Here is a 17,493-nt window from a genome sequence, read left to right as displayed (position 1 = left end):
AGCAGCAATGTCTTTGTGTAATTGCTGCAATTAGCTGAATTAGTAATGTGGACCAGCAGAGAGATACCAAACGACAGTCTCTCGACATAGGTAAGGCTGTTTCTGGAGAGAAGAAAATCTCTTGTCGCAATAATAGTAATTCAACTTGAGACCATTTGTTTTTCTATTGGATCCCAGAGAAACTCCCTGATTGCAGGGAATCTGCTGGGAGAAATATAGGGGCTGTGGGTATGGCCAGTTAAGAAGGACCCTGGCTACATAATAGATGAGAAGACTGCTTTGTGTGCCTGGTACATGCAAAAGAAATACTGTTGAGCTAATTAACTAATCTATACATCTTATATGAAGAAACACATTTTTGTCCTACTATGTACATAAGGGCAATATACAAATAGAGTATATACTGGTTTGCTGGTCTTATTCCTAATGCACTTTAGTCTGAATCCATATTCAAGAGCAAAGGCAATTATAAGCTAGATGCTGCACAAGACTTGTATGCATACTTATTAATTAGAGTAATTATTAATTCAACATAATTTTTACAACAATTCTTTGAGACAGGCATAATTATTATACTTTTAAAGAGAACTGAAGTTCAAAGAGATTAAGTAAGTTGCTGAGGGACACACAGCTAGTAAGAAATATAGTGAGGATTTGAATAGATAAATCTTATTCTTGCTCCCCTCAATTGTGTCCCCTCAAATTCCTATGTGGACATTCTAGTTCCCACACTTCAGAATGTAACTGATATTTGGAGGTTAGGTCTTTAAAGGGGTAATAAAGTTAAAATGAGGTCATTGGGTAAGCCTAATCCAATATGACAAGTGCCCTTATCAAAAGATGAGACTAGGATACAGACACACCAAGAGGGATAACAATGTAAAGACAACAAGGAGAAGACAGCCATCTACAAGCCAAGGACAAAGTCTCTCCCCCCGCTCCCCCCCCCCAAAAAAAAGTAACTCAGCTGACACTGTGACTTTGGACTTCTAGCTTCTAGAACTATAACAAAATAAATTTCTGTTGTTTAAGCCACCCAGTCTGAGGTACTTTTTTTGTTATGGCAGTTCTAGCAACCAAATACACATGATAACCCATATGCTTCGTATTCCCAGCCAACACCCTTTTTGAAATAGACATACTAGGCATAAAATTATTGGGCACAGGAATGAACAGTAGAAAAACCACATTTGGTCATTGATTTCACTTAACTGACGGTGGCAGAGAGGTGCCTTAACCCATGTTATTGATCTTTATTCTACATCTGACAGGCAGATACTTCTACCCCTGCTCTTCCATAAAGTTAATAGAAGGATAATTTTCAAACATACTTCTTTTTTTCAATTAAATGCTATTGAAGTGTGCATTTCATTTCCAGCAACTGATGCTGTCAGTTGTGTCCTGGAGCCCCATATTTCCTTTAGAGAAATGGCCAGTTTACTCCCCTGGAGGTTCCCGCTGGCATGGGGCCTCATGCAGGTCCACAATGGGATAAATGCTAACTGTACACACGCAGAAGGCAATAGACACTATTTTTGGAAGGGCCACAATCACTATTAGATCTTTCTAAAGGATGCATTATCTCTGGGGGTGATACCTCCTCCAAGGCAGCAACGATTGTTTTGGGTGAAGGGAGCAGATCTTAGATGTAACAAGGGTTTATGACCTACCAACAGCCCATAGTACTTAAATAAATATACAGTATATCTGTGGCATTAAAATTTTATAAGATAAGGGAAATTAGGAAAAAAAATGTCTCAAAATAACTCCGTAGAGGGTGGTAATGAAAAAGTGGTTGAGAATACACTGCTATGGTATAATCAATTGGAAATTAATTGTTGGTGACTTAATTATAAGGACCTTACAAAATAGCCCATATACTGCCTAACTAGCTTTGGTCCCTAGAAATGAGTGAAACCTGATGAGTTAATGACAGTCTAGTGAGCTCATCTCAAGAACAGAAGGCCAGGCTATAAAAAGGTCATTGAGCAAGTGTATGAAAACAATGCATGATTCCAACCAAAACCAACCAAACAAACAAATAAAACAACCCCACTATAAACATTAACATAATATTAGTAGAATCTTCAACTTACTTCTAATAAATTGATCTTAATTTTTATTGGCCAAAGAAACGATGAAATTTTTTTTCAAGAAAAGTGCTAGACTCTGAGATTGAATGAATATTTACTATTTTCTTCTCCCTCTTCCACCTCCTAATACTACCCAAGTTTTCTCCCCTGTGGTTTGGATAACATTGTACATAGCTACACTCTCCTTCCCCATTACCATCTCAACTTCTGTCCCCAAAATTGGCCTCTACCGCCCATGTAGACCCCATGCATATGCTCTTCCATGTTCTTGCTCCCTTTCTCCCCAGTTCACTGTCTCTGGGCCCCACTTCCCAGAGATTTGTTTTCTGCTGGTCTTCTCTATGAATATGGATAAATGCAACATTTCTCCCAGGCAAGAGAGGCACATTTACCAGCAGTTCTGATAAATAGTGGCTACACTTGAAGGTTTAATGAGAGGGAGACTATTAGATGGTGGTAAGAGCAAGCCTGACTTTCTACTACACTTTCAGTTGGTAACCTAGGAAATCAAGTTATTTCCCTCTCCAACCTTCAATTTTTTTTAAATCAGTAAATTGGGATAAACAGAGAGTCTCATTATTGGTTGGGTATTAATTTAAATGTAATGTTTAAAAGTGAAGTTCTAGCCTGGTTGGTGTGTGAGTGGGTGAGCATTGATCCATGAACCAGGAGGTAAAGGTTAGAATCCTGGTTAGGGCCCATGCCAAGGTTGTGGGCTTGATCCCAAGTAGGGGGCATGCAGGAGGCAGCCGGTCAATGATTCTCATCATTGATGTTTTTATCTCTCTCTCCCTCTCCCTTCCTCTCTCTGAAATATATAAAAATCATACATTTTTTAAAGTGAAGCTTCATTCCTGGCATATGGTGCATGCTCAAGCAATACTAGCTAAAACTAACTCAATCAATCAATAGATCAATCAATAAATAAAAACAATGCATCTGCCATGAAGAGTGATAAAATGTATATACTCATGAAGATGGTAGGAGAGCTAGATAAATAAGTGAAATTTGATTTCTTTCCAATGGCTCTATATCAAGATATTAGGTGTAGGTCTTAGGTGAATTCAGCCCCTCTTATCTGTCCCTCAAACTTCATCATCAGTATTTACAGCCCCAGCCAATGAGACTCTCAAAGCAATTACACACATCTCACTCCCTCCTTGACCAACATCACTATAACCAATGTTGGTTTATCTGGAGAAGCTGGCTCCCAATACCAACATGCAGGCCCAGCACACTGCAGTTTCAGAAAAACTCATTCTGTCAGGAGCAGCAAACTTTGGTTTGCAAAGAACTCAGGATTAAGAATATTATATTTAAGGATTTTTTATTTATTTATTTTCCAATTTTGTTCCTGTCACATAAAAAACTCAACAAGTACAAACCAAGGTTTTGGGATATGCACTTAGGATCATATCCAAAAGTAATGACAAGTTGATTCAAAATTACCCTGGGAATACCCTGGCCTTCCTTTAGTGCCTTTTAGTATTCTTATCTGTGCCCTTCCTCAAACATAAGTAAATGCAGTCTCTGACCCTGAACCTTGGAAGAAAAGGCATAGTTCTTTGATTATTGATTCCCATGGCTGGTATAATATAGCAGATACACAAGGACTCGGGATACAATTATTATGAGTAGAACAGAACTGCAGACTTTTGTCTTTAAAGAAGATCCCACTTCTAGGAATATATCGTAATAACCCCCAAATACCAATCAGAAAGAGTGTATGCACCCCTATGTTCATAGCAGCATTATTTATAACTAGAGGCCCGGTGCACGAAATTCATGCCTGGTTGGGGTTCCTAGGCCTGGCCAGCAATCAGGGCCTATCAGGGCCATCTCACCCAGTCCTGATCGGAGCTGGGCTGGTTGGGGCTTGCCAGCTGCCAGCCAGGACCTGCCGGATAGGGTGGGAGGGACGGGGAGAGGGGCTGCGGGAGGTTTGCCATCCAGTGTGGGGAGGGGAACTGGGGGAGGTTGGCTGTGGGAGCACACTGAGCATCTGCCCCCTGGTGGTCAGTTCGTGTCATAGTGACTGGTCATTCTGGTTGTTCAGTCATAATGGTCGCTTAGGCTTTTATATATATAGATAGCTAAGATTTAGAAACAGCCCAAGTGCCCATCAGTAGATGAATGGATAAAAAACAAACAAAAAACACGGTGGGACATTTACGCTATGGAATACTATGCAGCTGTAAAAAGGAAGGATCTTTTACCCTTTGGGACAGCATGGATGGACCTGGAAAATATTATGCTAAGTGAAATAAGCCAAACTGAAAAAGACATATGATCTCACTTATTTGTGGAATCTAATGAACAAAATGAATTGACCAACAAAATACGACCTGAAGCAGAGAGGCCTGGAATAGACTGACATACTTTGATGTGGTGTTGGCAGATGAGAAGAGATAATCCAAAGAACTTATATACTCACTAGAGGCCCAGTGCATGGATTCGTGCACTGGTGGGTCCCTTGGCCTGGCCTGTGGGGATCAGGCTGAAACCAGCTCTCCAACATCCCCTGAGGGGTCCCGGATTGCGAGAGGGAAGTTCTTAGGTGATGCACCCCAGAATCAGGCTCCCTCCTCTCTGGTTCTGGGTGCGTCACCAGAGAACTGCAGCTGCCAAGTCACCATAGCTTGGCAGCTCCTTCATTGAGAGTCTGCCCCCTGGTGGTTATTGCATGTCATAGCTACCAGTCGGCCAGTTGGCCAGTCACTTAGGCTTTTATATATATAGATATTCATAGCCCATGGACATGGGCAATAGGGTAGTGAAGACCTGGGAGGGTAGAGGCTGGGAGGAGGGGGGAGTGGAGGGGTTAATGGGAGATATATGTAATACTATCAACAATAAAAATATATTTAAAATGCAATAAAACAGCTAATACACTAATAATTTTTAAAAGTAGCAATCTTAGGCTGTGTGGGTGCATTTTTCCAAAATCACAATCATTTTTTGTGATTGCTCATAATTCCTTAGAGAAAAAGAGTAGTTAGTACTCTTGAAAAGAAAAATATATCTGAATTACTTATCTAGAACCATGCCTACTAATCACATTTACCACTTATTAGACATTTGCTATATTCAGGCTTTGCGCTAAGAAATTAACACATATTAACTTTTTTAGTTCTCATAATAACTAAGGGTGCAGACATTTATAGTGACATCTGCTATTTTGAATGGTCCACCATCCATTCTCCTTCAAGTAACAGCACTGCTTTAGGAAACTCTTCCATTGTATAGTTATGTCAAGAATGCTCATCAAGGTGCATTTCATGTCATCTTCTCCACATTCCTCCCCTTCATCATGACTATCTAAAGCTCTCATAAGTCCCAATGGCTAGGCTTACAGTGTTTACCTATTATGGTTCCCATATGTCAAAATCAATAGTATAAGTCATTCTAGGAAGAATAAAAGATCTATCAACCCTCAGTGATATATGCCTATATTATCAAGGTGTTCTGTTCATTCATTTATTCATTCATTCATTCCTTTATTACTTGAATAAATATTTATTGAACACCTATGTGTCAAGCACTGTAACAGTTATGAGGAATAAAGTGATAGATAAAACACAGTTCCTCTGTTCTGGGATTTCACAGTCTCTGAAGAGGCATCCAAGTAAACAGGCAAACACTCTATATAGTAAACTGAATGCTAAGACAAGCATAAATGCAAGATGCTAAGAGAGCAAATGGCAGGGGAGAAGAGATAGCTCCTGGGCAGAGGGGAAGTAGAAAAGGAGCCCTTTGGGACAGGCAGTAGTGCAGCAGGGAAGCTAAGAGCTGTGGGCAGGAGAAGGGCATTCTAGGTGAAATCAAGTCTAGTGAAGGCTCAGAGGTATGAAAAAGCACAGTTTATTTGCACACCTATGAGTAGTAGAGGATGACTGGAGTGAAGGGATATATTAGAATGACAATATGGCAGCTACCTGAATTATCATGTGGTTCTCAAAAATTTGGATAATGAACATGAATTTAATATCTTACCCTATCAGACTTTTCTTTTATTCCCCCTCCTCACACCTCACCATATCATCCTTTGCATTTCCTTTGGAAGCCAATACACATGATTTCAAAATACAGTGTGTAGTGTATGTCTGATTACATCCATTTCTTCACAGTGAAGATTAAAGACCTTACTTTGTCTTCTCAAGAGGAGGAAAATAGTCTCCTGTCCCTATTTATTAGCCAAGTCCTATATTAAAAATAATAATTCACACAACCCTGTCTTAAAATATGTATTTCATATTTTTAATTCACAAGTTGAAATTACTTGGTTCTGTATTAGGAATCATAAAACTAAAGGTAGAAATTATAATAACTTTCAATAAAAAAATTCTCTGGCAGGAGCCCTCTTTATTCCTTTCCTGAAAGGATTTTTATTGCATTTATATTCTTTTCTCCTCCTACCAATGTTTATTGAAATTACCTACAGAATAAACTGGGCCAGAAGAAAGCTCAAAACTCTGTCCACCCAAGTAAATTTATAGGTATATTTGTCTCCCAATTCCCTCAGTTTCACAAACCTGGCTTCTCGTTTTCCTCCAACGAGTTATTGTTTTTATAATCACCTGCTCCCAATTATTTACTTCGAAGGTCTCTGACCCACTTCAGCACAGGAATGGTCCCATGTCATTCTTCAATGCTATCTATCACTGGGCTCTGAGAAAAATGCCTGCACCGTCCTCAGAACAGCTGGGGATAGTTTCAACGGGTCCCCTCCTTACTGCCCTGGTGTCTCTCTGTGACTTCCAGTTCCATCCGTTAGCTCTTTATCTTATACTGAGAATAGGCTAATCATGTTGGGGGATAATCATTTTTCTCCATCCAGCTCCTTGGGAGCACGGTTATTTGACGGAGTTTAAGCACAAGATAAAATAAGTTCTGCCACAGAACAGCTTTATGAAATTATAAATAACACACTCAAGAATGATGATCACCTTTCTTCCAGTGAAAAAGGAAAAGAGAAAGGTCCATAAATATTCTGCAGGCCCACAGAAAACAGCCATATATCTCTGCAGCTGCTTCATACTAAAAATATTTCAATTCCTTCAAATGTTTGGTGTTTTCCTTCCCCTTCTACACTTCCATTCTGAGACGCAGTTGGCAGTTTGAGTCTCTCATAGGAGGGAGGGTCTCTGCATTCTCTATTTAAATAAAGGATGTTGGAGATACTTTTAATTAAATTAAAAACCTATTAACTCTATGTAAATCTGTAAACTTTAATGAGTTTTTAGAAGTTTGACCATCTCAATTTAAATTTATCTATTAAGATTTTCTTTATTAAATTATTGGCATTGAATACTTCCATCTCTGATCAATGTTAATAGATAACTCCCCCTTCCATCCCATCACACACACACACACACACACACACACACACACACACACTACTGATGACTGGATTATTTTTAGTTGAACCAAAGATATAGATTATTAGTAATAATCTCAAACTCCCCATCCCCCACAATCAGCACCATCATTTCACTCAACTCAAACTGAATACAAACACAACCTTAAAACATCATTAAGATCATATAAGTGTGATTATCTATGTATACCTCATTATATTCTGAACATCCCTTTATCATCATCTTCAAAAGTGCCACTGACACTATTATGCAAAAATGAAACAAATGATTTTAACTCATACTCAAGTGTAAAAGACAGGGGCATACCATAGACAAAAAGACAATGGTGAAGTCTGGTTAAGATGCTTTCTGAGGTCTCCTTGTGTCCTACTGATACCCTTGTAGTAACCTGGTTATTATTCAAAGGGGAGATCAGATAATATAGGCATGTCATTCACACAGCTTTTCCCCAAAGCTGCTGCATTTAACACTCTCCAAGTCTGTCCCCCACTGATTGATGTGGGGAGGGACCAGACAAAGGCACTTTAGACACATACCCGTAAGGTCTGAGTGCTGTGCGAAGATGGTTCCAGTCAGTCACACCTGGGAGAAAGTCAGTGGGCAAAATAGGCATGACCACTGCAAGTGCTAAACCTGAATATTTAAACTTCCAAACAAAGGAAGTTAGGAATCTCTCTCTCCTCTCTCTCTCTCTCTCTCTCTCTCTCTCTCTCTCTCTCTCTCTCTCTTTCATGCCTCCTGTAGCAGGGGAGGCAGTCCCCTGCACCCACATGGTTCACAGCCATGTGGGACTCCACACAATAGACTAATGGACTCTAACACGTTAAGCGCCCAGCCTGTTTAGTCTTCTGGATGGAAAGTATAGTGCCAGTCACCAGTGAGTGACATGGTGCTTAACGTGTTAATTAGCTTGGATGCTGAACTACACTCAGCCGCAACATGTCTACTGGAACCCCAGCTGCCCCTCTTTCAGGACTGGCTTAAGGGGGATGGGACTTTGGAACCTGAATGTAACTCCATGCAAATAAAGCCTTTTTTTCTGCATTTCTTTCTCCCATGGGGGCTTCTGAAAATTCTTATTTCAGCAGAACCCCAAGAACCTTAACCCAACTCCCATGAGCTAGGGAGGAATTTGATGCTCTGGTAAAACTACCTCTATCTGTCTAAGTATCTTTATTGGAACAACACCCAGTAAATTTTAAAACCATCTTCTGAGGTTCATGCCATTGTGTTTTTTTAAGATATTACTTTCCTCTATTCTCTCTATCCACTCCTGGAGATAATCACTTGCCAAGTTAAGATATGGCTGCATACATATTTTGTTTGGCTCATATTTCCATGGGATGGAAATGCTTTAAAGAGAAACACCCTGGGCTAAAGATCCTGCATTCAGCATAACCAAAATTAGTGAACTGGAACAGAGCTCTTCAATATAAATGAGCTGAGGGTTAGGCAGACTCAGTCCTTGTCCTCATGGAGTTTACAGAAGACTGGGGTTTGAGCCAGGCCAAACAAGAAAACACTGATTAGCTCATCACTGATTAAATCATCAGATACAAAAACTTAAATTGAGGTTCATAAATGGTACCCACTCTGCCAAATAGCAATTTACATAGGAATCCAGGCACATAGCTTCCCATTAAACTCTGCTCACCCTCACTAGCCTCCACATTCTTCCTTTTCTTTTCCACACCATATATACTAGATCAGGATAAAGAATGATATGATTTATAATAAGTTTTGCTGAAGAATTAACCTTTAAGGAAACCCCTTTGCAGACTCAAGATTTAATTAACAGTAGAAAAACCAAGCTAAGCTTAGCCAAATTTTGTGTCAAGGATCCGAGTCCTTTATTTTATCCTTGAGGTCTTCCAAGATTATATAAATAAATGTGGTTTGACACCTTTTGTTCCCTCTCTCTTTTCTTTCCAGTTTCTTCCATCTGTTCAAAAAACGAAGGGTGGATCAAGAGAGAGGGGAGGGAGGAAGGAGAAGAGAGCAGGTAGAAGGGAGATTAATCTATCTGTTGTTCAAGGCAGCCTGACAGAGGGAAGAGGGGTATTGAACCACAGAAGATTAACCAAACTTCAATGTACCTTCCCAATAGCAGGAGGAATGTAAAGCTACGTGGTGTTCCACTGATAAGCAAATCCCTCTAAATCCTTTCAATTTATTTCTTGGCCTGGAGAAATTACATATTATTTAGGAGGCAGGAAAAAAATAAAAATGCCTACCGAACCACACACCATCTCCAGGAATCTAGAGCCAACGTCTATTGATTATGTACACATAAAAGTCTGGCTTTCAGACTGTTTTTCTTATTTTCTCATTGGTGCAGTCCTCTTTAGGACCACTAGTCAGAAAGGTTTGTCTGTGTTCCTCTGTAAACTCTTTTGGTGTTCACCACCAACCTTGTTCAGTATGCAGGATCTCACCGTTACAAAGGAATGCCAACAACGTAGCTGCAGTTCCAAAGAACTTTTCTTTCTTTCTCTCTCTTTCTTTCTTTCTTCTTTCTGTCTTCCTTTCTCTCTTTCTTTCTTCTTTCTTTCTTTCTTTCTTTCTTTCTTTCTTTCTTTCTTTCTTTCTTTCTTTCTTTCTTTCTTTCTTTCTCTCTCTCTCTCTCTCTCTCTCTCTCTCTCTCTCTCTCTCTCTCTTCCTTTCTCAAAATTGATTTGGTATTTATTTTCTAAGTGAGCTCTTTATTCCAGCACTATTACTAAAATCAAGCCTCAGTTCTTAAAGGGTGAGTGACCAAGGTCAAATATTAATGTGATCCACAAATAGTGATGTAGATCTCAGTTAATGGATGTGAAAATTCTGAACTAAAGTCTTCATTATGGAGAGCACCAATGTGTGTTTGTTTTGCATTGATATCATTCATTTCTCCATAGTCTTTCTGGTTCTATCGTTCAGGGAGAAGAAATGGGTTTTTGAAAAAGAATAGGAAAAATAGAATCTTATTCTTGGTGAGATGGTCTTTCTCTTGGCCCTCTATTTCGTAGTCTAACCTCACCATCTGGCACAGGAGAAACAGCCCTCCCTGCAGGTAACAGCACAGCTTAGAAGACTTAATAAGACCCAAATATCAGAGGAGAGAGGGAGTGGAAGGATAAAACCAGTCCCGGATATTGCTCAGCAATTCTGAAAACAGATGACAGGTCTGCCATTCAGTCCAGAGCACATAACAGTGGTTCTCAAACTTTGGTCTCCTGATGAAGCAAGATATACTAGATGAGCAGGAGAGAAAGGAGTGGAGAACAGCAAAATATTGGGTATCAAACATAACTCCTGATGTTCTTTTTTTTTGTCAATAGGTCACTTTTACTGAAAAGAATGTGTGATGCACATGAACATCTGCAAGCTCTGTTGGTGTAGACAAGGGTTGAGAACTGCCACCTTGAAACTAAGCATGGCTGAGGTTTATGCCTAGTAAGCAAGAAGCTAAGAAAGAAGTCTAAGCTCCAAGACACTGCAGAGTAAACACCAGAAGGAAGAGCATATTAATTAGCATAACCTAGAACTTAATATCTGGCACAGGAAATTTACCTAGGCCATCAAATGCAATGAAGTGAATGTTAAACACAACTGATAAAAAGACAAGATTACTTTTTCCTTGTTACACTAAAAAGAATATCTAACTCTCAGCTGTGTACCATAATGTTAGAATAGTCAGATAAAGGTGTCAGAGCAACAGCAGCAGTTAAAGCAAGGTTTGTGCATTTCACATGATTTAATCATCAAATACTGAGATAGGTCCTGCCATGAGTAAGTCTGAGTCAGAACTATGAGAGAAAAATGAGGGCCAATCTATAATAATAATAAAAGCATAATATGCTAATTAGACTGGACATCCTTCCAGATATCCTCTGGACGACCTTCTGAATGAAGCCGTGGTGGTGGAGAGCGAGGCAATGGCAGCCACCATGGTGGCAGGGGCCAAGCCCCTTGCACGAATTTTGTGCATTGGGCCTCTAGTCCTATATAATAAAAGGGTAATATGCAAATCAACTGGACAGCAGAATGACTGGTGGCTATGACACGCACTGACCACCAGAGGGCAGATGTTCAACGCAGGAGCTGCCTCCTGGTGGTCAGTGCGCTCCCACAAGGGGAGTGCTGCTCAGCCAGAAGCCCTGAGCCAGGCTCATGGCTGGTGAGCCCATCGGAGGTGGCGGGAGCCTCTCCCGCCTCCACAGCAGTCGAACATTCCCCAAGATCTCCCGGACTGTGAGAGGGTACAGGCCGGGCTGAAGGACCCCTCTGAGTGTACAAATTCCGTGCATCAGGCCTCTAGTTAAACACTATAATTTCAAACCCCAAGAGAGGATAAATGCAAAGGATTCTGGCTTTGGAATGAGAATTTATCCCTAATTATTCATGTCTAGAATATAATATCAATATTCCACAGAGAAAGATTGGGGACTGAATTAAGATGAAGCTCTTTGATTTGTATTACAAGTCCCAAGTCAGAAGAAGTTTTCAGATAGTATTGTATGATACATTCAGGAACCCAGATGGACTCAGCCTCCAGACGTCACTCCCTCATTTCCAGGCTGCAACTAGCTATAAAGAAATAACCTTATCTTGGAGGCTGGTTTAAAATAATTTGCAAAAGCAAACACAATTCTACTTCTATGTGAGAAGGGACAAGACTATTTCTCATTTGTGATGGATAGCAAGACAAACAAGTTTTCCTTGTTCTAGCTTATAAGCAATAACATCGATTCCCTGGCAAAGTGGATTTTGGAAATACACAGGTGTAATCCCAGGCATGAGACCTATGTGGTCAGAGAGGTTTCTATGGTCACAAGGGCATTGCACTTGGTTGAATGCTCTGCTCTCACAATCTTGAAATTCTTTACCATTTTAATTTTGAACTTGTGTTTTGCAAGTGAAGTTCAATGAGACACTGGAGTATGTGCATAAACAAATGAGATGCATGCAACATGTGTGTCCACCCCATTCTTGCCACCACAGCTACATATAGAGTTTCTGATGCCCCATAAGCACATGATTCTGGGGACCTACCATGTATGGTAATAAGATGCATCAGACAGATATCTTTGAGTACATTCCTGAATCTTTCTTCCAGGAAGGTGGGCACTGTCTTCCGGACAGGAGTGGCTAGCAATAAATTCTCAGTCCAAAGCTGACCTCCTATGCATTTCCCTCTTTTAGGGTTTCATATCATGTCCTTTGAAAGGAACACACAGGTAAGTGTGTTACACACACTGAGTAAGGAGGGGCACTGACATCCCCACAGGCTGTGCTTTCCCTTTGAACAGAAGTTGCTTAGAAAGCAGAAAGAAGGCAATAGTGTTCCAAGAAACATGAACAAACAAGGAAGCCTATCCCATCCTTTCTTATTCTCTGTATTGGCCAACTACTTACACTAACAATAATGCCATAAAAGAGAAAGATCGGGCAATGAGAGCTATTTTTCCTATCAGTTATACCTTATTTATTAGCAAGCTGAAGTGAGAGGGTGTTGGTAGAGGTGTGCGTATCAAGAGGTAAAATGAAAACAGGTGAGTAGGTCTTGAGCAGTGTTTCCAGGCTCCTGGCATGAACAAAATACATTTACTTACATATGTGAACTGTGAAATGCCAATCATGTTATTTCAGTGATTCCACCTTTGAGTTAAATACTCTCCTATTTGCATTTTAAACTGGCCTTGCACAATATGAAGTTGAATGGTAATATTCATACTAATGATTTTAAAATTTAGCTTATCTTTACTTAAAATGGAATTAAATGGCAAAAACAAACAAACAAAACCCACAAACAAACACTATGGCCGATTGAGAGACTGTGGAAGAAGAAAGAAAAAAGCTTGATATTTGATTACCTTTTCCACCACTTTTTCCTACTTTATTTTGCACTGGTTCCTGCCCATTATGTAAGCTGCCCCTGAGAACAATTCTGCAAAATGTTTTGAATAGGCCAAAGGGATCTGACATGGTTTTCAGTAACTCAAATGATGACAAATAGTTTGTGTTCCTGAAACTGGGTCCTCTGTGCTTCTCTCCTGGCCTCACGCCTATGGGTCTTAATCAGCCTTCTTTTGTCATGGGTTCTTTAGGAGAAAGAGCGCCACTGTCTCTATACTCTGTTGGCTCTTCCAATGCCCATGCTCACAGCCTCACTCCCCTCTCCATCTGCCTAGACCACTGTTCAGTACATTCTAGACAATATCTCATCATATGGTCCCAGGCCTTGTTTATTCCCCACTCTTTCCAATTCTGAGTAGAGTTTTAATGTAACCACTTCCAAAAACAATTATGTCCCAGCTTGCATGGCTCAGTGATTGAGTGCTGACCTATGAACCAGAATGTCACAGTTCAATTCTGGTCAGAGCACATACATGCCTGGGTTGCGGGTTGATCCCCAATGTGGGGCGTGAAGGAGGCAGCCAATCAATGATTCTCTCTCATCATTGATGTTTTTTATTTCTGTCTCCCTCTATGAAATCAATAAAATTATATTTAAAAATAAATAAAAAAGGAATTATGATGGCAACATTTTCTGAATAATGTGTAATGTCCTTAAGTATGCCCAAAGGTAGTGTGGTGGATGGCAAAGCCAGAACTGAGAACTGATCAGATAGAACCAAGGACCTTTACTAGTGTAGACTGGGAGGCAAGCTTCCCTCTGAGGACTTGAGGAGCCAGCTGATCTGGGGGAAAGTGGGCTGTCCTTCCACAGGGACCCTCTTGGAAGTGAAAGTTCAGTAAGTGCCAACTCTGCTGAGTCAGTGGTATCTTTAAAAACTGTGTCAGAAGAATATTTTTAATTTACACTCTGCCTCTTTGAAAGAAATCAATATGTCGTTTGCTGAAACTATTTTTTTAAAATCTTAGCATCTTTATTTAGCTTTTCTGTATTTTTACCCCTAGTCTTTTAAGGAGCAAAGAAAAAAAAGTGTTTTCTTTGTATGTGTATTGATTCAGTCACTCTGAGCAAAGAAATAAGTAAACAACTAAATACAGCATAAGAGTAGCTTTGATGATGATCTTTTAGGGATCAAGATCTCTAAGCAACACAATCTCTCATTCTAGGTGATTGGAAATAAACAGAAATCAATAAGACAGGATTACCTGGCAATAAACAAGAGAAGCCACATTCATAATTTAAGAGGCTGCTTTTTATGCACTCATTACTGAAGAATGCACGCCAGCCCCATTCTATTTTTGCAGCTCATAGATTTCCTCCCAGCATGTAGGTCTGTCTCTGGCACTTTTTTTTTGAGAGGTGCTGAAGAAGCCTCTGTAACATATATGCAGAAGCTCCTGCATTCCCAAGGCTGCTCAGAGTAACCAAAGACAAAAGAAGGCGCTGAGCACACTAGACAAGGATTAGCTCCCCAAACACCTCCTATTCCAGACCCCTCCATGTCCCTCAAAGTGCTAGGTGAGGAGGAGGGCACGGCATAGCATGGATGTGTCTATGGTGTAGCAGGAAAGGCGAGTGTTAGAGACATTGTCAGTGTCCATTCCACTCTCCCTCCTTGCTAGGGCTGGCAATGTGACCAGCTTGATCAAGCGTCCTTTTCAACTAGAGGTGGCCATGTGGCATCGATACAGACAAAATAATGACTAAGGAAGTCTGCTAAAGATTTGGGAAATTCTTATTCTATTCCTGATCGAAGAGGAAGACTTGGTTGACCCGACTGCTTTCCCTTCTTCTTGGGTTTGGATGGGACAATCGGAGCTGCAGCAGCTATCTTATGACCATAAGGTGGCAAGTGTGAGGTGAGGGAAAGGCCAAGAAAGACCCGAGAAGCTGACTCACATTTTTAAATATATGAGATGGACCCAAAAAGCAGTTTTCTACTTTCCAGACTCCAGAATTCTTAAGTGAGAAAATATATCCCTTCTTCAGTCACTGCGGGTCATGTTTTGTGTTACAAAGCAATGAAGACAATCCTAATGTAGAGAGAGCAATTCATAGAGAACAACAGAGGCCAAGGTGATGCCAGGCACCAGTGAGTGGTCTCTGCTTTGGTGCACATCAGTTCACCATGTGGCATTTCAATGATATCCACGCGGGACTGGGAAAGCTCCACAGTCATTTCAATGCTTCATAAACCAATTCTGTGGCCCAGATGAGAATCCGATGGGAGTTCAAAATAGGAGAGATGGCCCTAGGTGGTTTGGCTCAGTGGATAGAGCTTTGGCCTGTGGACTGAAGGGTCCCAGGTTGGATTCTGGTTAAGGGTACATGCCCAGGTTGCAGGCTCGATCCCCAGTGGGGGCCGTGCAGAAGGCAGCCAATCAATGTTTCTCTCTTATCATTGATCTCTCTCTCTCTCTCTCTCTCTCTCTCTCTCTCTCTCTTTCTCTCTCCTTTCTCTCTCTTTCTCCTTTCCTCTCTTAAATCAATAAAAATATATTTAAAAAAATAAAAATAAAAAACAGGAGAGATGGTTTTGAAGGTGAGTAAGCAGGGAGAAACATTTTTACCTCAGTAAGGAAATATAGTTTCCATGAAATATTTTGTAAGTATTTGCAATCAACATATCCCAGACAGAATTGATCAACAACTCCTGCCACTGTTGCCTTTCTTGCCTCTGCCTATTGCCTCATTACTCTCTAGGGCGGCCAAACCATCAGGGTGACCTTGAGTCCTGTCTGCTCAACATCATACCTTCAGGCACCAAGCCCACTAGCCCACCTCTAAAATGTTGCTCTGATTTTCATTTCAAATGCCCTAGTTGTTTACCTGGATGAATCTGGAGATTCTGCAACCAGACTCCCTGCCTTCACTTACCTTTCCCTCCAATGAACCCTAGAAAGTATCAGTAGGAAAAACAACAACAACAAACAAACAAAGCTTTCAATGTGCCACTCTCCTGGTCCACATTTATCCCATCGCTTTTCAAATAAGTTCAGATGTATTTTTTTTAATTCAAGATCCTCCATCTCTGGTTTCTAATGTCATTTTGCAGTGTTATCTTTCACTAGCATTTGCCCCCGTAAACAACTCCACATTCCAACTACTCAATAAGTATTTGCCATGCTCTGAACAAGCTTGATAAATTCCTGACTATGTCCTGGCTTTTGCTGCTCCTTACCCAGCTCTATTTGCACTTCATTCCACTCTTCCTGGGAAAATTTTACAGATTCTTCTTTAGGGTCCAACTGATATACATTTTTCATGCAACTTTTTCTTGATTCCTATGGCTGAAAAATAAAATACTCTGGCATGCCTACTCAGTACTTTCTCCAAATCTCACTAATGTGCTTATTATCCTCTTACTATATCTGATTTATATTTCCCTTTCTTGATTGCAACTTGAGGGAGGGAAGGGGTTTTGTCTAGTAAAAAGTTTTGTGTTTGGGGTCAGAGGCATGAGCTCTGTTTCTGGGGTGGGGCTCAAGCACTTTCCACTCCCTACTTCTCTTCTGCAAGTTTGGGACAATGAATGACATCTACCTCATGCTACTATTCTGTGGTGTGTTGTTAATCTCATGACATTATTTATTATTGGTTTAAAATTACCGCAGGACGATGGCAGTGCTGGACCAGATCTCGAGTGCACAGTATATATTTAAATGGATAGCAGGTGCTCTCAGAGCATCTGTTGATTTTAAATAGAATTGGGTGAGCCAGAAGTCATACTTAGAGTGGTATGATAGGAATGAAGAGGTAAATACTTCTCCTGCTTGGTGGATGATTATTAATCCCAACCTCTAGAGGTGTCAGGGACAGGAGTGCATTTATCAGCTGTTTGTCAAGAACAAGGTTTTTCTGGAAGAGCTAATTTACTTTCAAGATACAAAAGATCTCATTGGTCCAGACAAGCCCATAACCAACTTATCTTGCAATCCTATATAATAAAAGCCTAGCCTACAAATTGACCAAACAGGGGAACGACTGGTGGAACGACCGGTCGCTATGATGCACACTACCCACCAGGGGGCAGATGCTCAATGCAGGAGCTGCCCCCAGCCCGCAGGCCCCAGGACAGCCAAGGCAGGTATCAGTGGGGAGGGGGCAATCGCCCCACCAGTTGTCC

General features: G+C 40.6%; 1 protein-coding gene across 5 annotated transcripts in view; it reads right to left on the bottom strand.

Annotated features, from left to right (window-relative positions):
* Positions 1-17,493, bottom strand: part of NRXN3 (neurexin 3) — a 1,457,090-nt gene that overhangs the window by 49,836 nt on the left and 1,389,761 nt on the right. The window lies entirely within an intron of this gene.

This window comes from Myotis lucifugus, unplaced genomic scaffold (genome assembly GCF_000147115.1).
Source record: "Myotis lucifugus unplaced genomic scaffold, Myoluc2.0 scaffold_34, whole genome shotgun sequence".
Lineage (NCBI taxonomy): Eukaryota > Metazoa > Chordata > Mammalia > Chiroptera > Vespertilionidae > Myotis > Myotis lucifugus.
Note: the sequence above shows the minus strand (reverse complement) of the source record. Positions and strands in the feature narration are given on the sequence as shown.